Source organism: Arachis stenosperma, unplaced genomic scaffold (assembly GCF_014773155.1).
Source record: "Arachis stenosperma cultivar V10309 unplaced genomic scaffold, arast.V10309.gnm1.PFL2 arast.V10309.gnm1.Scaffold_100025, whole genome shotgun sequence".
Taxonomy (NCBI): Eukaryota; Viridiplantae; Streptophyta; class Magnoliopsida; order Fabales; family Fabaceae; genus Arachis; species Arachis stenosperma.
The window spans coordinates 2288007-2294820 of NW_026651369.1; the positions used below are offsets into that span (position 1 = coordinate 2288007).

General features: G+C 40.0%; 1 non-coding gene across 1 annotated transcript; it reads right to left on the reverse strand.

Annotated features, from left to right (window-relative positions):
* Positions 1-5058: 5058 nt before the first annotated feature.
* On the reverse strand, positions 5059-5166 carry LOC130959930 (small nucleolar RNA R71). The gene has a single exon (XR_009078919.1). It is a non-coding gene; the product is annotated as a small nucleolar RNA R71 (small nucleolar RNA).
* Positions 5167-6814: the final 1648 nt, after the last annotated feature.

A 6814-nucleotide genomic window follows, 5' to 3' on the forward strand; every position in this document is an offset into this window, starting at 1 on the left:
CTCACCCAATCTGCTCCTTATGTGCAGATATCTTTCACAATCTGGTCATAGTTGGGATTTCCATCTATTCTGGACTGGTAGTTCTTCTCTTCAAATGGTATGGTTCGTAGCTTGAAAACCCTCATGACGGTCATTGGACTGAAATCCACCGTTACCCTCCTTACAAAGCTTCTATAGGAGTCATCTTCCTGGTCGTACCTGACTACATTTGCATATAACTCTCTAACTAGAGTTGCACTTACTTTAGTAACCGGATCAGTAAGGAGTTTCCATCTTCTCTTTTTGACCTTCTCTGTGATTCCTGGACACTCATTCTTCCTGACTTGAAAGCCCAGCTCGTATATTACCTCTTTGTCAGCCATCCACCCGAATTGTAATGCATGGTACAAGGTTCTAAATTTCTTTTCATCAAAAGGAGGTTTCTCCATAGGCTCCTTTCCTTTTCTTCTCTTAGAGCTGGGTGATGCCATGAGTGAGGAGTGGTATGTTAAGGTGTTGAGAGGTGTGGTTTGACAATAGAGTTCGACTGAGTGAAGAGAGGGCGTAGCTAGAGGATTGGGTTAGTGTGTTTTATTCGGATGGGGGAAGGAGTGTTAAGTGTGTTCCTAGAGTAAGAGGTGTGATAAAAGAGGAATTTGAAGTGGAAAGGGTATGGAATGTAAGTTATTTATATAGGGGAATGGTAGGCAATTGAAGGATTTGGATTGATGGTAAGAACTACTAGTGGATGGTTGGGGTTTATCATTAAATGGGCACAAGGATCACCACTTTTATGAGGTGATTGGTTCGGTCTCCAAGGATCTCTATCTTCAATGTTGCATGGCAACATTTGCCAAGGCATTCCTTTTAAAGACGTGTGTCTAGTCCCCCTTGTGAAGTGGCCGAACCCCCTCCCCTTTTCTTAATTTGTCCCATCAATTCCATCCAATCCTTCCTTCATTTCTCCTGCAAGATAAAAGGAAATCAAAAGTTAGTTTGAATTGTGGCGGTAAGAACGAAAGAGTGGAATAACTACTTTTTAAATTTTTCAATTCAGACAAGCCAAATGCTATTCATGAATACAAACCAAATGACTTCATTAGTAATTATGTATGCAACATTGGTGACACCAAACTTAGTTTGTGACCATGTAGTATAAAGAGATTTGATTAGGCTCTAAGATTGGCATGATATGTGATGAGCGGATAATTTATACACTTTTTGGCATTGTTTTTAGTATGTTTTTAGTATGATCTAGTTAGTTTTTAGTATATTTTATTAGTTTTTAGTTAAAAATCACTTTTCTGGACTTTACTATGAGTTTGTGTGTTTTTCTGTGATTTCAGGTATTTTCTGGCTGAAATTGAGGGACCTGAGCAAAAATCTGATTCAGAGACTAAAAAGGACTGCAGATGCTGTTGGATTCTGACCTCCCTGCACTCGAAGTGGATTTTCTGGAGCTACAGAAGCCCAATTAGCGCGCTCTCAACGGCGTTGGAAAGTAGACATCCTGGGCTTTCCAGCAATATATGATAGTCCATACTTTGCCCAAGATTTGATGGCCCAAACCGGCGTTCAAAGTCACCCTCAGGAATCCCAGCGTTAAACGCTGGAACTGGCACCCAAATGGGAGTTAAACGCCCAAACTGGAATAAAAGCTGGTGTTTAACTCCAAGAAGAGTCTCTACACGAAATTGCTTCATTGCTCAGCCCAAGCACACACCAAGTGGGCCCGGAAGTAGATTTTTATGTCATTTACTCATCTCTGTACACCCTAGGCTACTAGTTTTCTATAAGTAGGACCTTTTACTATTGTATTAGAGAGCTTTTGATCATGTTTTATGATTGAACTCAAATTGGGAGGCTGGCCATTCGGCCATGCCTAGACCTTATGCTTATGTATTTTCAACGGTGGAGTTTCTACACACCATAGATTAAGGTGTGGAGCTCTGCTGTACCTCGAGTATTAATGCAATTACTATTGTTCTTCCATTCAATTCCGCTTGTTCTTGTTCTAAGATATCACTTGTTCTTCAACTTGATGAATGTGATGATCCGTGACACTCATCATCATTCTCACTTATGAACAAGGTGACTGACAACCACTTTTGTTCTACAAGCAACCAAGGCTCTAGTGAATATCTCTTGGATTCCTGATTGCACGATGCATGGTTGATCGCCTGACAACCGAGTGCTCGCCTGACAAACGAGCCAACCATTCCGTGAGATCAGAGTCTTCGTGGTATAGGCGAGAACTGATGGCAGCATTCAAGAGAATCCGGAAGGTCTAAACCTTGTCTGTGGTATTCTGAGTAGGATTCAATGATTGAATGACTGTGACGTGCTTCAAACTCCTAGCAGGCGGGGCATTAGTGACAGACGCAAAAGAATCAATGGATTCTATTCCGGCCTGACCGAGAACCGACAGCTGAATTCCGCGTGCTGTGACAGAGCATATGCAATCGTTTTCACTGAGAGGACGGGAGGTAGCCATTGACAACGGTGAAACCCTACACAAGCTTGCCATGGAAAGGAATAAGAAGGATTGGATGAAGACAGTAGGAAAACAGAGAGACGGAAGGGAAGGCATCTTCATGCGCTTATCTGAAGTTCCTACCAATGAATTACATAAGTATCTCTATCTTTATCTTTTATGTTATTTTCGTTCATCACCATATCCATTTGAGTCTGCCTGACTAAGATTTGCAAGATGACCATAGCTTGCTTCATACTAACAATCTCCGTGGGATCGACCCTTACTCGCGTAAGGTATTACTTGGACGACCCAGTGCACTTGCTGGTTAGTTGTGCGAAGTTGTGTAATGCCATGTAATTGAGCTACCAAGTTTTTGGAGTTCATGACCGGGGGTTATGAGAGTTGTGAAAAGTATTGTTCACAATTTCGCGCACCAAGTTTTTGGCGCCGTTGCCGGGGATTGTTCAGTTTGGACAACTGACGGTTCATCTTGTTGCTTAGATTAGGTATTTTTTTTCCGAAATTCTTGAAGATGAATTCTAGAGTTTCATGATGATTTGTTGAAGTCTGGCTGGCTGAGAAGCCATGTCTAATCTCATTGGACCGAGGTTTCAACTTATCATCACAAGAACTTGTTGATTTTTATCAATCTTGCTCTTGGAGCAGTGATCTGCTAAGGCTTGGCTGGCCTTTGGCCATGTCTAGTGTTTTGGACCGAAGCTTTCTTTGAAAGCTTGGCTGGCTGTGAAGCCATGTCTAATTCCTGGACCGGAGTCTTAGACTAACATTGCACTGATTCCTGGAATTCTCATTAAGAATTTTGATATCTTTTTCCACTTAATTTTCGAAAAACACAAAAAAATCAAAAAAATCATAAAATCCAAAAATTTCTTGTTTGAGTCTAGTGTCTCATCTTAAGTTTGGTGTCAATTGCATGCATTCATGTGTCTTAAGTGATCTTCAGAATGTTCTTGATGATTTACTTGCTCTGATCTTTGAATTCTATTGACTTGAAGTATTTTGTGTGTCTCATATGCATTCTCATATTGTTAGTGTCAGTGGTATACAAACTGCTAAGTTTGGTATCTTGCATGCATTGTTATTTGATTTTAGTTGCATTTTGATTATTAAAAAATCCAAAAATATTTTTAATTTGTGTCTTCTCAAGTCAATAATACAGAGAATTGAAGATTCAGAACATACAGCAGAGGAATTGCACAAAAAAAAAAAAAAAACTGGGCGTTCAAAACGCCCAGTGAAGAAGGACAGACTGGCGTTTAAACGCCAGCCAGGGTACCTGGTTGGGCGTTTAACGCCCAAAAGGGTATAGTTTTGGGCGTTAAACGCCAGAATGTGCACCATTCTGGGCGTTTAACGCCAGGATGGCACAAGGGGGAGAATTTTGTTTTCAAATCAAATTTTTTCAAGTTTTTCAAAGTTTTTCAAAATCAAATCTTTTTCAAATCATATCTTTTCTATCAAATGTTTTCAAAATCAATTCCTTTCCTTTTTTAAAGATACTTACTATCAATTAATGATTTGATTCAACATTTCAAGTATGTTGCCTTTTCTGTTGAGAAAGGTTTAATGTTTGAATCATATCTTTTCTTGATAGCCAAGTTACTAATTTTTAAAATCAAATCTTTTTAAAATTGTTTTCAAATCATATCTTTTCAATCACATATTTTTAAAATCAATCATATCTTCTTAACCTCATCTTTTTCAAAATAGTTTTCAATCAAATCTTTTTTATTTCTAATTTCAAAATCTTTTTCAAAAATCATCTCATTTTTTTCCCACTCTCATTTTCGAAAATTAAGTAATGTTTTTCAAAAATATTTTCAAAATCTTTCACTCAATTTTCGAAAATTACTTCCCTTCTCCTCACATCCTTCTATTTATGGACTAACACTATTCCTTAATGCGAAATTCGAACTCCATCTCCTTTGATAAGTTCGAATTTTCTACTTCTGTCTTCTACTCTTCTTTTCCTCTGACACTTCAAGGAATCTCTATACTGTGACATAGAGGATTCCACATTTTCTTGTTCCCTTCTCTTTCTTATGAGCAGGAGCAAAGACAAAAGCATTCTTGTTAAGCCTGATCCTGAACCCGAAAGGACCTTGAAGAGAAAGCTAAGAGAAGCCAAAGCACAACTCTCTTTAGAGGATCTGACCGAATTCTTCAAAGAAGAAGAACACATGGCAGCCGAAAACAACAATGCAAACAATGCAAGGAAGGTGCTGGGTGACTTTACTGCACCTACTCCCGACTTCTATGGGAGAAGCATCTCTATCCCTGCCATTGGAGCAAACAACTTTGAGCTTAAGCCTCAATTAGTTTCTCTAATGCAACAGAATTGCAGGTTCCATGGACTTCCATTGGAAGATCCTCATCAGTTTTTAGCTGAGTTCTTGCAAATTTGTGACACTGTCAAGACTAATGGGGTAGACCCTGAGGTCTATAGACTTATGCTATTCCCTTTTGCTGTAAGAGACAGAGCCAGAACATGGTTGGACTCACAACCCAAAGAAAGCCTGGACTCATGGGAAAAGCTAGTCAATGCCTTCTTGGCAAAGTTCCTTCCACCTCAAAAATTGAGCAAGCTTAGAGTGGAAGTCCAAACCTTCAGACAGAAGGATGGAGAATCCCTCTATGAAGCTTGGGAAAGATACAAACAATTAATCAGAAAGTGTCCATTTGACATGCTTTCTGAATGGAGCATCATAGGTATTTTCTATGATGGTCTCTCTGAACTATCCAAGATGTCTTTGGATAGCTCTGCTGGAGGATCTCTTCATCTGAAGAAGACGCCTACAGAAGCTCAAGAACTAATTGAAATGGTTGCAAATAACCAATTCATGTACACTTCTGAAAGGAATCCTGTGAACAATGGGGCTAATCAGAAGAAAGGAGTTCTTGAGATTGATACTCTGAATGCCATATTGGCTCAGAACAAGATATTGACTCAACAAGTCAATTTGATTTCTCAAAGTCTGTCTGGAATGCAAAATGCACCAAGCAGTACTAAGGAAGCTTCATCTGAGGAAGAAGCCTATGATCCTGAGAACCCTTCAATGGAAGAGGTGAATTACCTAGGAGAACCCTATGGAAACACCTACAATTCTTCATGGAGAAATCACCCAAATTTCTCATGGAAGAATCAAGAAAGACCTCAACAAGGTTTCAATAACAATAATGGTGGAAGAAACAGGTTTAGCAATGGCAAGCCTGATCTCATGTTCTTTTGTTTATAAAGGATGTATACTCTTAGGGCACTGTTTATTTTCTTAACTTGAATTCACAACTCCATTCAACTAACCAGCAAGTGTACTGGGTCGTCCAAGTAATAAACCTTACGTGAGTAAGGGTCGAATCCACAGAGATTGTTGGTATGAAGCAAGCTATGGTCACCTTGCAAATCTCAGTTAGGGAGATTAAAGGGTAATTGTGATTATTGGATTGTAAATAAAAGGGAATAATAAAAGGGATAGAAATACTTATGTAGATTCATTGGTAGGAATTTCAGATAAGCGGAATGGAGGTGCTGTAGAGCTCACGGACGCCTGCTCTCCTATTCCTTCTACTCAATCCTTCTTACTCCTTTCCATGGCAAGCTTTGTATAGGGGTTCACCATCAACTGTGGCTACTTTCAATCCTCTCGGGGAAATATCCTATGCGGCTGTCACTCGCACAGCTAACCAGTCTGGAGGCATCACCCATGGTTGATGGCTACATCCCATCCTCGCAGTGAAAACTAATGCTCACGCACTCTGTCACAGTACGGCTAATCACCGGTTGGTTCCCTCCCCTACTGGAATAGAATCCCTCTTTTGCGTCTGTCACTAACGCCCAGCAGGTTACAAGTTTGAAGCACGTCACAGTCATTCATTACCGGAATCCTACTCGGAATACCACAGACAAGGTGAGACTTTCCGGATTCCCAGGATCCTACTCGGAACACCACAGACAAGGTTGGACTTTCCGGATCCTCATAAATGCCGCCATCTATCTAGCTTATACCACGAAGATTCTGTTGGGGAATCTAAGAGATACACATTCAAGCTCTATTGCATGTAGAACGGAAGTGGTTATCAATCACGCGCGTTCATAAGTGAGAATGATGATGAGGGTTATCTAACTCATCACATTCATCATGTTCTTGGGTATGAATGAATATCTTGGAATAAGAATAAGAGAGATTTGAATAAAAGAAAATAGAACTTCATTAATACTTGAGGTACAGCAGAGCTCCACACCCTTAATCTATGGTGTGCAGAAACTCCACCGTTGAAAATACATAAGCAAAGGGTTCAGGCATGGCCGAATGGCCAGCCCCCAAAACGTGATCAATGATC